This window comes from Mus musculus, chromosome 19 (genome assembly GCF_000001635.26).
Source record: "Mus musculus strain C57BL/6J chromosome 19, GRCm38.p6 C57BL/6J".
NCBI classification, from domain to species: domain Eukaryota; kingdom Metazoa; phylum Chordata; class Mammalia; order Rodentia; family Muridae; genus Mus; species Mus musculus.
The window spans coordinates 29,502,816-29,522,073 of NC_000085.6; the positions used below are offsets into that span (position 1 = coordinate 29,502,816).

At 42.6% G+C, this 19,258-nt stretch overlaps 1 long non-coding RNA gene across 1 annotated transcript; it reads right to left on the reverse strand.

The window, feature by feature from the left end:
• Positions 1–847: 847 nt before the first annotated feature.
• Positions 848–19,172, reverse strand: A930007I19Rik (RIKEN cDNA A930007I19 gene). Its single transcript, NR_015567.3, has 4 exons — positions 19,075–19,172; positions 18,033–18,154; positions 7,334–7,514; positions 848–2,763 (listed from the first exon to the last, which is right to left on the reverse strand). It is a non-coding gene; the product is annotated as an RIKEN cDNA A930007I19 gene (long non-coding RNA).
• Positions 19,173–19,258: the final 86 nt, after the last annotated feature.

Genomic DNA, 19,258 nt, shown 5'->3' on the forward strand with positions numbered 1-19,258 from the left:
CACCTCATAAGACTAATTGCAAATTAGTAAATGGGCTGATGAACTGAACAAGCAGTTCATGGAAAAAGGAAAATAGCCAAAAGATATTTTATTAATATATCGAGCTATATATTACAGAGATATAGAAATAAAAACAATATGGTACTGGCACAAAAACAGACATGTAGACTAATGGGGGGGAAAAAGACCCAAATACAATACAAACGCACATAATAACAGCCATCTCATATTCGGCCAAGATGCCAAAAATGCACACTGGAGAAAAAAAACAGCTCATTCAACAAAAAGTGTGGGAAGAACTGGATGTCCACACGTAGAAGAATGAAATTCGAGCCGTATTTATAAACCTGCACCAAAGGCAGGCTGCAACTCTAAATGGATTGAAGATCTTATTGTGGAGCCTGGAATGCCGAAACTGTTCAAAGAAAACATGGGCAGTGGCACCGCAGGCACAAGAAATGACTTTTGTTTTGTTTCCTTTGTTTTGTTTTGTTTTTCAAAAAACAGGGTTTCTCTGTGTAGCCTTGGCTATCCTGGAACTTCCTCTGTAGACCAGGTGGGCTTCAAACTCATAGAGATCCACCTGCCTCTGCCTCCCAACTGCTGTGTTTAAAGGTGTGTGCCACCATCACCTGGCTAAGAAATGACTTTCTGAATTCAACTCCGTTTGCACAGAATTTAAGGCCAACAATTGACAAACAGAACCTCGTAAAACTAAAGAGCTTCAGTGCATCAAAGGAAATAATCAACCAAGTAAAAAGAAAGACCATGCCCCCAAAAGGATTAGTATTAATGTCTAGAATATACAAAGAACAAAAAACAAAAACAAACAAAAAACCCTGAACATCGAAGAACAAAGAACCCAAGTTTTAAAATGGGCTACGGAGCTGAACAGTACATTCTCAAAACACAAGTGGCCACAAAACATTTGAAAACATGTTCAACATCCTTAGCTATCAGGGAAGTGCAGATTTAAGCTACTTTGAGATTCCATTTTACCCCAGTCCGTGACTATGATTAGGAAAACAAATGACAACAAACGCCGGTGTCGATGTGGAGGACTGGGGACAGTCGTGTGCTGTTGGTGGGCGGGTAAACGGTGCAGTCACTTTAGAACTTGGGCTGAAAGTTCCTCTAAAGACTTTAAGTAGAATGACCACATGACCCTGCAATGTCCCTTTTGGGCACATATCCAAAGGACTTGACATCCTCTCAGAGACACTCTTACATCCATGTTCACTAGTGCTCTGTTCATGGTGATGAAGACCTAGGATCAAGCAGACATTCGCCAGCTGATGAAGGGATACGGAAAGAGTAGCACATTTATACTAGGGAATACTCAGCTGCAAAGATGTGCAGAGCTTTGGGGGGCCGCTTGGCAGGAATTTGACACTGGACCATAACAAGGAAGGGAGCTCAGGCAGGAATCTGATTTGAAGGTAGAACAAAGAAGTAGGCTTCAGGCAAGAATATGACTTTGGTCTAAAACAGGGAAGTAGGCTCAGATACCTTGGTCATCCTGATAAGCCCCTAGAAACAGTGACCAAGGGAGTAATCACAGGACTTCATTTATTGCCTTACTTGTTCCTTGACTATTTGTGTTTATTGTCTTGCTTGTTCCTCAATCTAGAACTGACCTTATTATTCGCATGTAATTAAAATGATATAAAAGCAGAGTAGGAAAGAATAAACCCACCTCAGTCTCAGGACTGGCTGGGGTCATGCTACAGTGTTGTCTAATTGTCTTTTTTTTTCTCTCTCTCTCTTTTTAATCCTCACTCCTGCCCTGGAGCACCTGTTGACTGCCTAAGCTGACTTGGTCAAAAGAAAAATGTCATGAAAATTTCAGCTAAATGGATGGAACCAGGAAATATATATTTACTAAATGAGGTCACCCAGGCCCAGAAAGACAAATGCTGCCTTTCTGTCCCACAAGAGGATCCTGCCTTCAAATACTTTGTCTTGGGTGTTTAACTTGAAGAACAAACAGATCTAGAAAACTAGAAATGGGCCACTGAGGCTGGGCATTAAGGGAGGGAAGACAATAAAATACAGTTACGATATAAGCAGAGAGGGAGGCCAGACCAACCGAAGGTTAAGCATGGGGAAGTGTAAGCAAGAGAAGGGTTAACGGAAATGAAGGGCGTCTGGAAAAGGTCCATGGAAACCTATGATCTTCAAGTCCCATTAAAAAATATAATTAGAGGGGACAGTAGAACACATGCGACACAAAAGAACAGGGAGGGAATACTGGGGGTTGAAGGGTTAAGTGTAGATGGAGGCAGTGGGGTGGGAAGGAGGGGGTGGGTACGATGTGAGCTAACCAAGACTTAGGACATATGAAAACGATTTATGGAAAACCACAAGTACGTATGCTAATTTAACTTGTTTTTGTTTTTGTTTTTCAAAGAAACAGTCTAAACAGAGGTGCTCTGCATTAGTGGAGGAAGCTGCTCCCAACAGACATAGGTTATTAAATAAAAGTCTCAGTGCCAAGTATGAATAAGGTAGCAATCAGGAAGCCCTAAAATAACACGAGCGCTTGCCATTGTTCTGGGTGAGCCAGCAGAACTAGATGGTCAGATCATATTGGTGAGAAGACTCCACATACTTTGTTTGCAGGACATAAAGAAATTAACGGTGCCTTGACTAGGAGACTAGGAGACTGTCTATCCACTGGCTAGCTTCTCATCATGATGGGAGGAGCTGTAGAGGCTGCTGGGGTCTTTCCCTCCACTGGATCCCGCATGCTGCAATACTAACCTGCCAGATCAGACAGGCAAAATTAATCAGACTTTTACGGGAGGGTAGGGTTTTGAATACGAAATATCCTATATAAAGCACAGGCATTTAAACTCTTCATTGCCCACTTGAGAGTGCTCTCTGGGAAGACTTAGGAGGTGTGGCCTGCTGGAAGAAGTATGTCACTGGGGGCAGGCTTTGGGAGGGTTTGACTTGGTTCCACTTCCGGTTCTCTCTCCGCCCTGCCCCCCAGCTTCCTGCTTAGGCTGCCACGCCCACGTGCTGCCACACCTCCTAACCATGGTGGGCTCTTTTTTCCTCTGGAACCATAAGCCCAAATAAACGCTTCCTTCTGTGCGTTGCCTTGGTCATGTGCTTTATGATAGCAACAGAAAAGTAACTAATACAGTGATAAATTCTAAATTGATTTGAGGCCTCCTTCCCAGGAGGGATTTCATGCCTGGTACCGTGAACCTAATGAAAAGCTCAAGCCCGAGCCTGTAGCTGGGGAGGGCATAGGCCTTAGAAGTAAATCGAATTGTTGTTGTTTTTCTAAATGGTCATGTTCCCTAGGTGGGGCAGTCTCTGGATGACCTTCCCTTCAGTCTCTGCTCCATTTTTTGTCCCTGTCTTTTCTTTAGACAGGTTAAAATTTTTGAAATGGGTGGGTGACCCCCATCCCTCAACTGGGGGGCCATGCCTATCTATTGGAGGTGGTCTTTACAGTTCTATCTCCCCTGTGTTGGGTATTTCTGCTCATGTCATCTCCGTTGGGTCCTGGGAACCTCTCACTTCCCTGGCGTCTAGGACTTTCTAGTGGCTACCCCCAGTTCCCCGTCCCCCACTGCTACATATTTCGATTCAATTTCCTGACCCTCTATACTTCTCTCCTGTCCCTTCTCACACTTGATCCTGCCCCCCTTTTTTCCCCTCCCCCTCTTCTCTCTCCCTCCTAGGTCCCTCCCTCTGCCTCCTGTGACTATTTTGTTCCCCCTTCTATGTAGGATTGAAGCATCCACACTTTGGTCTTCCTTCTTCTTGAGCTAAATGGTCTTGTTCATCTGCCTTCTAAATATTTATGTTTATACCCATAGACTGGTGCTGCTCTCAGGCTGGGTGAGAGAAACTTCTCTTTGCATTGGGCAGTGATCAATGCAGACAATCAAGCCTGGTCAAAGAGATGAGAATAACTGACTCTGAATGGTCAGCCACGGATGGACCACTGACCTCAGCCTCCCTGACCCAAGGCTTAGCGAACACCAAGGAAGAGGGAGCAGGAAGAACAGAGAGCTGGGGGCTGGGGGGTGTGGAGGGCAGGGCATCAGGCTATGAACGGTTTTCTTGGGATATAACTGGCCTTTGGCACTCATGAACTTGTAACAGTTGTGGAGACCCACACAAGATTGAGCAAGTCAAAATGCTAGCATGAGGGGGCTTCTGAGCCCCCAACCCAATTGCAAGCATTATTGGCAGTCTACGGACAAGGGAGAGAATGTCACTTTTCTTTGGGAAATGGTCACTGGTAGGTTGGCCATGCCTCAGCTGACGGCCCTGTGCCCATGAGTATATGGGCAGCAGTAACTGTGCTCAGTGAGTTCTTAAACTAAAAATAAGTGCTCGCTTCAGCAGCACATATATTAAACTAAAAAGAAAAAGAGGACATGAAGTTAGGAGGTAAATATGTTGCAGGTTCATTAAAAAGAACTGAAAGGGGCAGTAGGGGTGGGCATAATCGAAATACATTGTACATCCACAATGTTAAAGAATAAATAAAAATAGTATTTTAATCAATGTCACAATATGAGTTTGAGGTGACTTCACTGTCTAGAAGCCTAAGAATCTAATCAAAGTTCCTAGTACACGCTTTTCTGTGGTGTTGATTTTCAGAAAAAATGCTTTATACCAAAGCATGTCAGTGAGAAAAATTAGTTTCATAAAAAAATTAGAAAGCTATTGTTTAAACTTGCAATTTTTTTTTCACAGCAAACATTATTTGCCACAAAAATTGTTAAAAGATTGGTTCTGCTTTCAATTGAGGAATTCAAAAGGGACTTGTTCATTGAAAGGGTGGTGATGTTCCGAGTTGGCCTGTTCCAGAGGATGAAGCACACCTGCTTCCTTCCTTTTCTCTTTCTCACAAAACATTAAAAACGGTTTGAGTGGAGAGGAAAGTCAGCTCAGCGAATGGGGCTACCCAAGAGCCTCTCCATCCTGCAAGACCTAGGTACTGTAGAGTCTCACAGGGCCACTGTCCATCCTGCTCCTGTTAACTCAAGGGCTACTTCTAGCCACATATTGAGACTACTTACATGGACCGAGATGCACAAATGCTCTCAGTTTTGGGCACTGATGCCAGCGTGAATACTGTGCCAGCAGCAGGACTCGATCCCCAAGGGCAGTGTGGCCTCGTCTATCTGCTTTATGTCTCTGTGATGTGGCCTGTTAAAATAATATGAAGTCTAGCAGCTGCGGGGGTTTGTAGGGTACGATTCACAATTCCACATACCTTTATGTGAATTGCATTGCTTAATCCTCACAAAAAGTTCTTTATGGAACTTTGAACCTTAGATTAGGACTCTGGGGTTTTGTTGTTGTCTTGCCTTTTGTTTTCTTGTTTATCAGGCTAGGGAATCAAACGCAGGACTTCCCACAGGCTAGCCAATTGTTCTGCCACTGAGCAATTGGTCCAAGAACCTAGGTTATGGAACACATCGGTATGTCCCTAGAGCCTTTGGTATTCAGATTTCATGGTCCCTGGCTTTTGATAATGGGTGTTAGATACCAGTGTGGTATTTGGTTGAGTTGGCGCCTTTCCCATGCTTCCTTGGGCGTTTCCAACTGCAGCAGCAGCAGCAGCAGCAGCGGGGCCTTCCCTCACGGGTTGGTATCTTAAGTAGAGCTCCAGCTGTGAGCATGGGTGTATGGAGATACAGAGGCTTCTCAGGCACCCTCGAACCAATGAGGGGGATCCGTTCCCAGGGTGATTGGGCATCAGTTAGCCATAGCAGGAACATGCTTTTTAACTTCTTTTTTCTGGGCTACATACATTAGCCACAAGAGGGGACTGCATGAGCAATAACGGGCTGCTTTGAGAAAGTCCTCAGAGTCCCCATCGCTCCACCCCATTTCTGGAGTCTAGAAGATTCCCCGTCTGCTTGCCACATTTTATGCAGTGTTTTCCCCTGAGAGAAAATTGGGTAACCACTTACTGATTTTAAGCAATCATGAAAAGGTGAACTGGTTTTATCTGCTTGATGACTTAATGATGAAGTGTATACTGGCAATGGCCAATCTCCCTTTCTAACTCATACATGGCAGGTCTGAACTTACGTTTCCCCTTCTTGGTAAAGGTAAGACCGTGGAAGGAGTCCTGCCATCCTTGCTGGGTTGTTTGTTGGTCTCCTCCACTACAGAAGAATCCTGAGGAAACTGTAACCACTGTACTTGCACAGAGTTAAGAATGGGTAGGATGTAGAAGCTGGAACACTATCCTTCCTGCCTCCGGGTCCTGCCAAAGATGACCTTCTGATTGGGAAGTAAAAGCCAGTGGTGGCACAAGACCTGACCAGGAAAGTGGGGCAGAAAGAGAGAGCTTGTCCTGGGTTGCACTGGCATCTCAGGCTGTGTCTACAACAGGGGACACTCCAGTGATGTGTCATATGTTAAATGACTCCCATGAGCGAAAGTTAAAGGGATTCTACTGCTAAGTGCTTTCATTCCTTGATTTCATGTGTAGCTTTCAACATCGAGTCTGGGTGACGTATTTGCTTTTCCCTCTCGTCGTTCCAGATCCATGGACGCTCACCACAGGAAGATCTAGAGAAATTGCTTATTTCCAATAATCCGCAAGATCTTTTGCTTTGCTTAAGATACACAAATTTAATATTTTCCAAGTAAATGTAAAAAAAAAATGTGGTCTCATATGTTTCCTTATTGGAAGAATTAAGAGAAAAACAATTTTTAGGAATTGAATAAAACTAGTAAGTCAATTGGATATAAACTATTATGAGTACTTAGCAAAAACAAAAACAAAAAAAAGCTCAGTTTGTTAAATTATTAAAAATCTGGACCCTGTATTCAGCTTTTAATCTTCCTCTGTATGTAAACCCTGATCTGTTTTAAGCCTCAGTTTCCTTATCTGTAAAATGGGCTATAACATTTATCTCCTATTATAAAGAGGATAAAAATTAAAGAGCATACAGTGGAACTTAACACAGATGTAATGAATGCTAGTCATTATTTGTGCCTCTAGACCAAGCATAAAACACAAGTTTTTTTGTGATTTTGTTCACAAGAGTGCACTACTGTTTCCAAGTGTACTGTTAAAGGCACAGATTAACTCAGCTCTTGGTTTTTAGTATTTGAAAAGAGTAACAACCTGGGTAGCATTATCACCCTCACGGCACAAAGGAGGAACAAGAGCTGAGTGATCAGAGTGAGTCAGGCACCCACCGCATCCACCACACCCACTGCAGTCACCATGTCCACTGCAGCCACCCCAGTCACCGCATCCACCGCAGTTACTGCAGTCACTGCATCCAGCGCACCCACTGCAGTCACCACATGCATTCACCACAGCCACCATACTCACCACAGCCACTGCAGCCACCGTATCTACTGCAGCCACTGGAGCCTCTGCCTCCTGTGGCATGGCTGATGCACACTCCAGACAAGGCTCTCGTTGGGAGATGAGGCAAGTTTCAGGCATGGGGGTTCATGCCTCTCAGAATCCCAGTGCACTTGGTTTTCAGCCAGCAGGGAGAATTGGGAGGCTGGGCGTAGAGAGTAGAGCACACACAAAGAGAATAAATGGGATGCTTTCTCTATTTTACTCCTGATGAGCTACCTATCAGCTATCTTGATATACAGGAGATCATCTAAGGTTCAAAATCCTAATTCTCTGATCACACTACTAAAACACTAAGTTTGGAGGTCTGGAATTTAGCCAAGGGAACCTGCACATAAACATATCTACAGGCAATGCAGAGGCAGATGACCTGTGACCACTCCTTGAACATGATCCCCTTGACAGGAGATGGAAATCATCTTTAAATAATACTATCCTTCTGATTTAGAAACACACAGAAGATACTCCAAATATAAAATTAAAAATCACAGTAACACTTTGTAGTAGTATGATTATACTTTTGGTAATTGTGTCCTTAATCTTTTCAAATAAATGATAACTATGTCTTTTGGGGGCATTGTCAGCTATTTGGTCACATTTTCTTTTAAGTACTTATACTTAAATATACTGGGCATTCAGTTTTAGAGATATATTCCACTTAGGCCAATTCTTTTGGTTTTATAGATGATTCTTTTATGTCTGAAGTGCATGTAAATTGATTCTAACATTCAAGACTGCTCTAAGAAGTCAAATTTGTAAGATCCTTTCAACTCTTGGATTATAAAGAGTAACTATCTTTGGGACATGCCTTTAGTCCCATTGCTTCAAAGGCAGACTGGGAGATCTCTGTGAGTTGGAGCCAGCCTGGTCTACATACCAAGTTCCAGGCTAGCCAGGTTGCTACATGGTGAGACCCTGGTTTAGGAAATAAGGTGGACGACAACTGTAAGATTATTTGTCACATAACTTATATTATCTTCAACCTTGATGAGCCTCTGAAATTGTATCTTTCAGAACTCAGAGATTAACTCTTGAACTGTGACATTTTGTGCAGGTCTCCTGATGTCACTGCCTATGAAAGGTAATAGCCTTGGTCCACATTGTTGTGGGAACACTGTAGCGTGTGCTTACATAAACCTAGATGGTACAGGTCACTCTGTTCATGTGGCCTTTTGATAAGATTAAATGACATGGTAAACAAAAGACATGTGAGGCTGGTGCTGGTAGAACACAGCATACTGTTTTATAGAATCTTTTTAATAAGCAGGAGGGATAGACTCTAATAAAATAAGAAAGCATAGCAAATAATAAACAAGGAATATTGTTGCTATAATTACCAAGACCATGCTTGGTACATAATATATGTCCTATACTTATATGGGAGCACATTTGTTTACAGCAAGTCCACAGACACACACACACACACACACACACTATACATACATACATATATATACACATACTATACATACATTATAATATATTACCATATCACTCTTTGATAGGAACTTCCCAGCTCTACCATAGTCCTGTAGGACCACTGTGGCTTATTTTTTTAATAAAGCATTATTTATCCCATACCTCTAATAACATTTCTTTGAAGTGGCCAACAAGTACACGAAAAGATATTCAATATCAGTAAGCATAAAGACATACAAATAAAATCCACAAGGGTAATATTTTATAACTAGCAGGAAGGCCACTATTAAAACCAAATCTGGGGGCTAGGAAGATGGCGCAAGGGTAAAGTGCCTGCTGAGCTGTGTGAGGATCTGCCCTCTGATCCCCACTGCCACATGACAGCTGGGTGTGGTAGTATGGTGAGTTCCAGGTTCAGCGAGAGACTGTGCCAGAAAATAAGAGCAATAGAGCATGACCCTGACTCTGGCCTCTACCAGCACATGCACACATACACACAGAAAGACACAGACACACATGGTGGAGGAGGGGGGAGAGAGAGAGAGAGGGAGAGGGAGAGGAAGAGGAAGAGGAGGAGGGAGAGGGAGAGGGAGAGGGAGAGGGAGAGGGAGAGGGAGAGGGAGAGGGAGAGGGAGAGGGAGAGGGAGGAGACACTAAAAGCAAAACATGCTGATGAGAATGGAAAATTGTAACCTCCCTCCCGACACTGCTGATGGGATTGCAAAACAGTGCAAGATTATGAAAAACAGGAATGGTAGTTCCTTAAAAATATTAAAGGTAGAACTATCACATGATCGGGGTATATGTGCAAAGAATATCAATCAGAATCTCGGTGATACTTATGCATGGCACTCCTCACAGTAGCCAGAGGTGGGAGAAATGCAAGCATCCAGGATGGATGGATATGTTAACAATATGTGCACACACACACACACACACACACACACACACACACAGAATGGTATACTATCAGGTCTTTAAAACAAGAACAACAAACAACAAAAATAACTTGTCACAGACTACATGGCTGGGACACTATGTTAAATGAAATAAGCTATTGTGGAATTCTATTTATATGAAGTATCTCAGGTAGACAAAGTCATGGAAACAGAAAATAGAATGATGTTTGCCAAAGTCTTGGGGGGGAGGAAACGAGATCTCTGCTAAGCAAGCGTGGGGTTTTGTTTTTGTAAGATGAAAAGGTTCTTGAGATGTAAACATGCTTGCACTACCAAGTTGTACACTTAAAATATAAGCTTGTGAATTTATTTATTCCTATCATTATTTTTTTGAAGACAGGATCTTGCTACACAGCACAGGCTTGTCTGGAATTTCTGGTCCTCTTGCTGAGTTACAGGTATGCATCACTAAGTTCACTTTCTTAAGTAGTTTTTAGATTGTTGATAATAAAAATGTAAGTAACTAAAAGTGGTAATGATAAAAAGAGAACACAGTGGTCACTTTATAATAGTTTGGATGTTATAAAACGTGGCATAAAATTAATATTATGAGTTGGTCTATTTTTTATGAGAACTGTATATTTCTAGAATTGTACTCCTTGGAATTTATAATTCCTAATTATATTAAACCTAGTGATGAGGATAAGAGAAAGAAACTTGCTAGGCAGTTAAGGGAAAGAAACGTTGCAAACAAGCCCTTCTGCTGTGGCCAAAAGTATCCTTGGCTCCAATGACAGTTCTGGTCTGGCCAGAGGGCAGAACATACTGGTTTGTGTTCTTAGATGTTTACTTGTCTTTTTTCTTTAGTACAGTAATCTAATGAGCATAGCTGCCTGGAAGCTAGACATACTCTAATACTTCATTGGTCCTTGGAGGTGTTTACAAGAACCTCAGTCCAGCTACTGCAATAGAGAGGCACATAGACACCTCAGAGGGATCTATGATTAGGTAAGCTAGGCTAACCAGGTCACCTCCCTCCAGCTCAGCCCTGTCATTTCAAAAGCCAATTTACATCCTCTGTGACAAGCCATATTAACCTCTAGACAAAGCCTCTTAGCAGCTAACGTTCTCTTGGGACCCATTTCACCACATAGGGGCTCTGCCCACTTCCTCTGTACAATAATTCTCTTTAAGCTTTCTCTCTGTAATAATATCCCCTTTTCAAAATTCACCCAGTGAAAGTCAATCTTTGAGTTCCCAAGACAAAGGACACTGAGTCACTGACTCATGGGGGGCTTTGGTGTAAAAACCAAGCACCCTAGTCCCAGAATTAAGCACACCTGAGACAAGAATGTCTCTAATTCTCAAAGGCCAGATTCCTCACATTTCACTCCTAGAAAATATAAAAATAACTGGTAAGAGCAGGACAGAAGCCAACCCATAATATTCCAGAATGGCTTGTTACAAGTAGATATTATATTTACCTTAAGTGATACAGGGATAACAAAACAGATAAAAAAAATTTTTTTTTGGCTAAATAGGCAGAGAGGAGATTGAGAGAGAGAGAGAGAGAGAGGTGTGTCAGAATTACAGTGAACTTTTCTGTTCTAGGGATGTGGTGGTTTGAATGAGAATGGCCCCCATAGGACTATATGTTTAAATGCTTGGTTCCCAGTTAGTGGAACTACTTGGGAAGGTTTCATCAGGAGGTGTGGCCTTGTAGAAAGGTGTGTCCCTTTTGGTACCTCAAAGTCCACACCACTCCAGTTTGCTGTCTGCCTCAGGATTGCAGTTGTGGTCTCAACATGGAAGTACTCGGCTCCTAGTGCTGTGTCTGCCTGTCTGCCTGCTGTCATGTTCCCCACCGTGATGGTCATGGATTCACCCTCTGAGATTGTAAGCAAGCCCCGAATCAAATGCTTTCTTTTCTAAGTTGCCTTGGCCATGGTGTCTCTGCACAGCAACAGAAGTGACTAAGACAAGGGTTAACAATGTGCCCTTTTATTCCTTTTTTAAATAAAGAATATACATGGTATTCAAGTCCAACGCTTTGTTAGACTGGAAAGTTGGTTGAGACCAAATAGACTAATTGCTGCTGTTGGCTAACAAATCTGTTACTGGCTCGTTTTTCTTTCCTAAAGATAAAGCTGGGTGTAGCTGGCTGAATCTGGTAGTCCATAGCATTTGGGAGGTGGACGTGGGAATAGAATCAGTTTGGGGTTAGCCCAGGCTACATAGCAAGACCCTGTCACAAGTAAACAAATGCGCAAAAGTGAGGGGCTCTCTCTTTCACTTGGTTAGGATAAATACTAACTTCTTTACTTATCTTTTCCTTTGTGCTTATGTCCCTTCCCAACAATCTCATTTGCTTATTAATTAAGAGCCTAATTATATGCCTCATTAAGGCTCAATAATATGTTTCCTTGCCTTTATGGTGCCAAGTAATATTTAACTGTGGTTTGTGAGTAGTCATGTGGACAAGGTGTTAGTAGCATGTACATTGGTACTATATACATATATATTTGTATTATTGTTTCCCACTGATATTTTCACTTTCACAATGAATCTGCCAATATTCCCTACATTTGCATCCTGGAGGAGAAGCCTGGGTGATCACTGGGAACGTGGCTTGCACCTGGACATGGCTTCCACCCGAACAGGAGTGCACGTGAGGAAATCACCACTTGGACCCAGCAGAAAGCTTCCTGACGCGGCAGGATTGTGCTACGTATCTAATGGAGCAGGTTGAGAGACACCAGGTGAGGGGGATCATTAGGCCTGATAAACTGTAAGAAGGGGAGAGCTATGCTCCTGGTGCCTCCTCCCTGGCCAATGACCAAAGCAGTCTTCTTTCCATATGTATGAGTGTTTTGCCTACAGGTCTGTCTGTGCACCATGAGCATGTTTGTGCCCATGATGGCCAGATAATGGTGTTTGATCCCCTGGAAATGGATGGAGTTACAGATGGTTGTGAACCACCATGTGGATGCTGGGAACGCAAGAACAGCAAGTGTTCTTAACTACTGAGTCATCTTTCAAGCCCCCTCTGAAATAGATTTCAACACAAGGCTACTGAGAAGTGTTGGAACACAGCCCCCGTTCTGTGAGAATTCTGAGAGCTTGTGAGAAAACTGCAAGAAGACAAGAGTTTTGTGACCTCAGTTTCTTCAAAACACAGAATTGTTCTTGGAATGTGTTTTCATGCTCCTCCCAGGCATAGCAGATAGGAGTTTCTTCAGCTGTTGTCATTCGTATGCCTCTATAGGAAAAGTTGGGTTTTGCCACATGTGGCTTGTCCTTGTAACTGAACACCTTTCTCCGTTTGTCTTCCTAACTCTCAGAGTACAAATTGCCCGATGCTCTGAATAAAGTTGGCTTTTGCATGAGATTTTAGTCTTCCTCGTGAATGGAATGAGTATCAGCTCCATTCTCTTAAGTCCCCGTTGCCTCTAGAGCGATAAACAAGGGGTTCCCCAAGTCAGGGACCTGAAGTCAGCTATAAGAGTGGGTACGCTCACAGGAGAAGGTGAGCGAGAATAGTGGGGCAGAAGCCAGGGAAGGCTCTGCTCTGTCTTGTGTCAAGCTTGTGCAGCGTTCCTAACAAAGGAAGAGCACACGTATAATCTCTGGTTTCCAGAAGGAGGGGTTTTAGATGAAGAAGGGCGGGGCTGAATGAAGAAAGGCGGGGCTGAATGAAGAAGGGCGTGGCTGAATGAAGAAAGGCGGGGCTGAATGAAGAAAGGCGGGGCTGAAGATCGAGGAGGTGACAACAGCAAGGGGAAAAGATCCCTGTTCAATTCTGGGTGAGTTGGGCATTGATTTGAACTGTTATTAACATACTTAAGCAAGGTGAGGATATTAATCATGAAAAAGACCTGGCTAACTCTCGGAATGAATATAAACTGGATGGTCAAACCTTAACATGGATAAAAGAGGCGACAAAGGAGGTTTTCTCTGTGCAGGCAAGATCAAAGGTAGAAATAAATGGCACCACCTATGCCTGCGACGGTTTCTCTGCTCCCTTACTGGAGCAGGGAAATACTTATCCTCCATTGCTTGAACAAGACGCTGAAGCATGGGCTGAGGAATTTGATATTCCATCTAATACTGAATTCCCTCATTTGATGGGAGCCTAGGAAAAAGCTAACTTTACCTAGGCAAGCAGGGGCATGGCAGGGAAAAGAGACTCCATGACCAGTTCCTCCCGGGCCTCAGATGTGCTTGGTATCTCCAGGGCAATTTCAGCAAAATCAAAATGCTTATATGCACTAAACAATCTACTTTGAACTCTAGGAGGGATGGTGTTGAACAGCTCTTGCATACTACCTTAAGAGGCAAGGAAAGAACTACAGCTATTAGGCTGTGGATCCTGCACTGCCTCTGAGCCTCTGTTCTCATTTGTCTCCCACAGGTATTTTAGCACAAGACGACAAACCTTTGGAACGTACCTATTTACACCAGAAGGTCATAAATACTAGCTGTTTACCTTACGCTGCTTACTCGATTAGTAAACCTGGGGAGGACCCAATGTCAACAATTATATACGTTTGATCCTTGCTGCATTATATTACCCTTAACACTCAATTTTTATAAAGCATTACAGAACTCTATGGATTTTCAAACGTCATTTGAAGGTTACTATGGAAGGATAAGAAATTATTCTCCAGCTGGGAAACTATGGGATTTTCCTCATAGGAACTGAATTTGTAACCACAAAGATGGTCCAACCTTCTCCCATCCCATGGGCAGATACTTAGTTTATTGATGGCTCATCTAATGGTATAAGACAGATCCATGGCCCAGATACTCATCAGTTTAGTAACATGTCCTTTTTTTCGGCCCAACAGGTGGAACTGACTGTTCTGATTCATCTACTTTGGTTAATCCAGCAGTATATAAGTTATATAAGTATAACCTCAGATTCTGCTTATGTTGTAGGGTTATTTCCAGCATTCTCCTGCACACGTTAACCTTACTGCTTTTACTGTAGATTATTTCTATCTATTTCTGTCCTATTTTTACTTCTACCTAAGTAGTAAAAATACCCTGGGAAGGGGTCTACATCTGTCACTGCAGACGGAGTCACTGAGACGCTATGGACTCCTCTTCCACTTCTCCAGCCCCGGGCCCTTGACTTCTAGAGTGCAGGGTGAGGAGACAGCGGAAACCATCAGAAAGATAGCAAACCCCCAGCTAAAGGGCAAAGGGAGATATCAACCACACCATCAGAGATCAAGTCTGCCCACTTGGGGCCAACTTAAGATCCTATGCACTAAGGGAGACATTACTTTTCACTAAGGACTTGATTTATTCTTGGACCCTGGGACCATAATAGACCATAATAGACCCACTCATCCATCTGATGAAGGGGCTATATTTAATTCTCTTCGCGAGGTTTAAATAAACTTTCCATTTGCACAGGACATCATAACTAATATGTATTCCTATTTAAAGGCAAATATGGGCTTACATTCCATAAGATACTAGAACTACTAATCGTATGGGTCTCGTTTCAAGCTATTCTCTAGATTTTTCTGATCAATATAATAGCGTGATATACTGGACATAGTTTGGATCTCGGTTCCTGGTGGCAGAGACTCACACACAATGCTTTCGTTGTTCTAACATAATCTGCTGGCTTAGGGGACAGTCAGGGATCAAAGGACATTTAGCTTTATCTACATCTCAAATCAGAACTACTCTGGATAACCTGCTATTAGAAAATGAGAAAAAAACGGAGGTGCCGGAACACAGTCCCAGACTGTGAGCTTGCCCTGTGCTTATGAGAAAACGAGATCTGGGACCTATTCCTTCACAACACAGAACTGTTCTTGGAATGTGTCTGCATGCCCCGCCCAGGTGTAGCAGACTGGAGTGTTTACTTCCACTGTTGTTATTCGAATGCCTCTATGGAAAAAAAAAATATATATATATATATATATATATTGCCACATGTGGCTTGTCCTTGTGATTGAACCTTACTCATGTGAGTCTCCCTAACCCTCAAGAGTATCAACTACCTGATGCTCTAAATAAAGTTGGCTAATGCACGAGACTTTAGTCCCCTCAGTTTTAGGTTCCACTCTCCCAGATACACGCTGCCAACTAGAGCAGTGAACAGGGAAGCTTTCGGCCTTTGGCAGTCTGTCCAGACCACAAATCACTCAGCCTACAGCGGGAATTCATTCCAAAGCTTCGGGTTGAATCTGAATATTTCCGCTACGCTGTAATATTTTCAATTAAATCTCTGGCAAAAATTGAAAGTTAAAGTGGAGGGAATAACACAATGAATTCCCAAGAATCCCTCATTCAGCTTGAAATCTTAGTAACCTGAGAGCAATCCTGTCTCATGCATATTACTTATCTTTTCATGTGCCTGGTTACTTCCACATTGCTTTAAAGCAAAACAGAGCTCAGCTATCAGTTTGCAGAAAGTACAAGTGATTAGGAGTCCATCCAGAAGCAAATGCACGCCATACAAGTGTAATAAATCAGATGCTGAAAGCATAAGGAAGAGCCACAAACCCCAGCAGTGCCTAGCATCACAGGCTCTTAGGGGGGTCCCCAGACATTACAAGTGGGACGCTTAGAACCAAAATCCATTTGTGGCTTTGTCTCAGAAACCTGTGACTATATGCAAATACACAGAGCCTAGTTTTAGTCTGGTGACTAATTATTTTCTACTAATCCTTCTCTCGATACTCTTGAGACAGTGCCTGAAACTCTACATTACTGCATTACTGTCTTTGATTTGCCAGTGATGCACAGCCCTACCTGAAGCAGGTCAAGTGGAACATTCGACTGTTAACAAGGTTACTGTTTTATAGTTTTAGTACAAAAATAACATACATTCTTTAAACATAATTTAGAAAGATACAAAAAAGCCCAAAGGAAACATATTAAATGCCCATACTTAAAGGGATTTTTAAAACATCAACATTTTGGTACAATTTTTTTTCCTTTTGTGAAAACGTGTTTCTTCATAAGCATGGAATATTTTATAAAATATGTGTAGACCATTTGTATTACTTCATAATACAATTAATATACTTTTATAGCATATTCTCCAACATAGTTTTTTTATTTTTATAAAATATGCCATTATAAGTAAAGACAATTCTATTTTTGGAGGACAACTATATTTTTCTTCTGTGGTATATCAAGTGTGTGTGTGTGTTTAACTTATTTAACGGAGAGCCTCATTAGGTCAGACTGGCTTGGAATTCATAATTCCTGTGTCTATCTTTCACATACAGGAATTACAGGTTTATTAGTCAAGGTTCTCTAGAGGCACAGAACTTATAGAATGAATCTCTATCTATCTATCTATCTATCTATCTATCTATCTATCTACCATCTATCAGTGATTCATTAGAATAGCTTACAGGCTGTGATCCAGCAAGCCCAACAATTGCTGTCTACCAATGCAAGATCTAAGAATCCAGTAGTAGTTCAGACCATAAGGCTGGATGTCTCAGCTGGTCTTCGGTATTCACCAGAGTCCCAAAGAAGTAGGCTTTAATTCCAAGAAGAAATGGATGTGCCAGCGAAAGCAAGAACAAACAGGAAGGGGGCAAAAGCTGCTTTCTTCCTGCATACAGGTTGCCAGCAGAAGCTGTGGCCCAGAGTCTCACCTCAGAACATTGAGATTAGAAGTGTGTCTTCTTCCCACTGCCAATGACTTAATTCATAAACAAAACCAAAATCCCTCACATGTGTACCTAGCCACTTTGGTTCCCGATGTAGTCAAGCCGGCTACCAAGAATAGCCAAATACAATAGGTATCCATCATGCCTGGCTTATGAGGTATGATTTAAGGCTAAAACTCTGTGTCTCCTTACAAAATAATATAGGAGGGTCTGGATATCTGTCTCTTTCTCCATGCATAGACCACATAATGGCACTAGTCTTTATAGAAATTGTATCAACTTATCCTCCAATACATGGTTTATAGAGGTACTTGTTTCCATGCACCCTGATCAAGAGTACTCTTGTAATAAAAAAGTTAAGTCTGATAGAACCAAATATGTACCTACTTTTACCAGTTTACGTGAGGTTCAAAGTCATCCAGAGAGTTTGGCTGGAGTGGTGATGGAGGGAGAAAGTGGTGATGGGGGGGGGGTACGGGGGGACAGAAGATTTGAGCACTGGAATTGTTAGCACATTTCACAATGTTAAAGTATGATCTTTGAACCTCAGGTCGGTCTATATTATATAACGTTTCAGTCACAGTGGGTAACACTTAGGGAGATTTACAGTGAGATATTTTACCCATCACTCCCAAGTGAGAAAGGACCAGAGGGTCTCCTCCTCCTGTCCATGTTCAGGCCACTCTCACACTTCACCTTGAGCTGGTCTAAAGACTGCTGGGTCCTTGGAAGGGAGAGCAGTTTTTCTTAGGCCATGTGACCTTGGGCATATCCAGCACTTTAACTAGCGATGATCCAGCACCATCATCTGTGGTTTTCTGTGGAATTAAATCAAAGCATCCTCTTAATTTTTTTGTAGACCTTAGCTGCTACAAAAGATCACAGGAGGAGAATCCCACCCAGAAGCTCACCAGTAAGTGAGGTCAAAAAAAAAAACAATTAAAAATTACTTAGAAACATCTACACTGCCCATGATTGCAGACACACTGGTGAGGCACATGAACACACTGAAGTAGAGGTAGAGCAAACATTCTCAATGGAATTGCAGCACATTTTCACTTCCTCTGCCACGTGTACAACTCTGTCTGAAAAGTACTAGACAACGAAGTTCTTCTATGATTTTATATTGGCAAGGCAGAGACCTCTCTGGACCTCTTGATTTATCCAGCGGGTGTAACTCGGATCATCAAGATTCCGTCCACACAGATGAAAATCTGAAAAATAGTTTTCAGGTCTGCTCTGCTTAAAATATCCCAGGAATGCTGTGTTGGCCTGTGGGACACACCAGGACAGAGATTCTAGGAGATCCTCTGGAAACAAAAGGCTAGTGAGCTGGGACTTTAGTCAACGTCTTCGAAAAGCAAGCGTTAGAACAATTACGGAAAGTTACATTGTTATTAAAATCCGGATTGTTACTTTGTTGTTACTTTTAAACTTTGAAAGAGTTACAAAAAGCTGCAGCTATTTTTAAGGTTCCAGGTCCAAAAGTTGAGCACCCCTTCATTCCTCCCAACCCCCAAATTAAAAACATCAATACGGTATCTCCAGTCTGGATCAACACAAAACCTAAGTCCATTTCTTTTCCTGAACAGTTTACTGGGGCTGCAAAAGACCCCATCTGGCTTCGCCTAGCATTAATAACTAAACAGGCAGACAAGACTGAAGCACTTTAGTGACTGAATAAAGAGCCTGCCTAGAATGTAAGCTCTGTACGGCCAGGGACATCACCAGCTCTCACTTTAAACCGCAGCACACAAAGGATTTGTGGGTACAGACTCGAACCCCAAGCCTTGGAGTCGCAGAGACCCAGCTCCAAGCGCAGCCCGGGAGTCACGTGACGCGCGCTCCGCTCGCCCCGCCCCCTTCAACCCCGGAGGTCGCGCCAATCCAGGGATCGTGCAAGTGGGCCCGGCCGCTCCGAT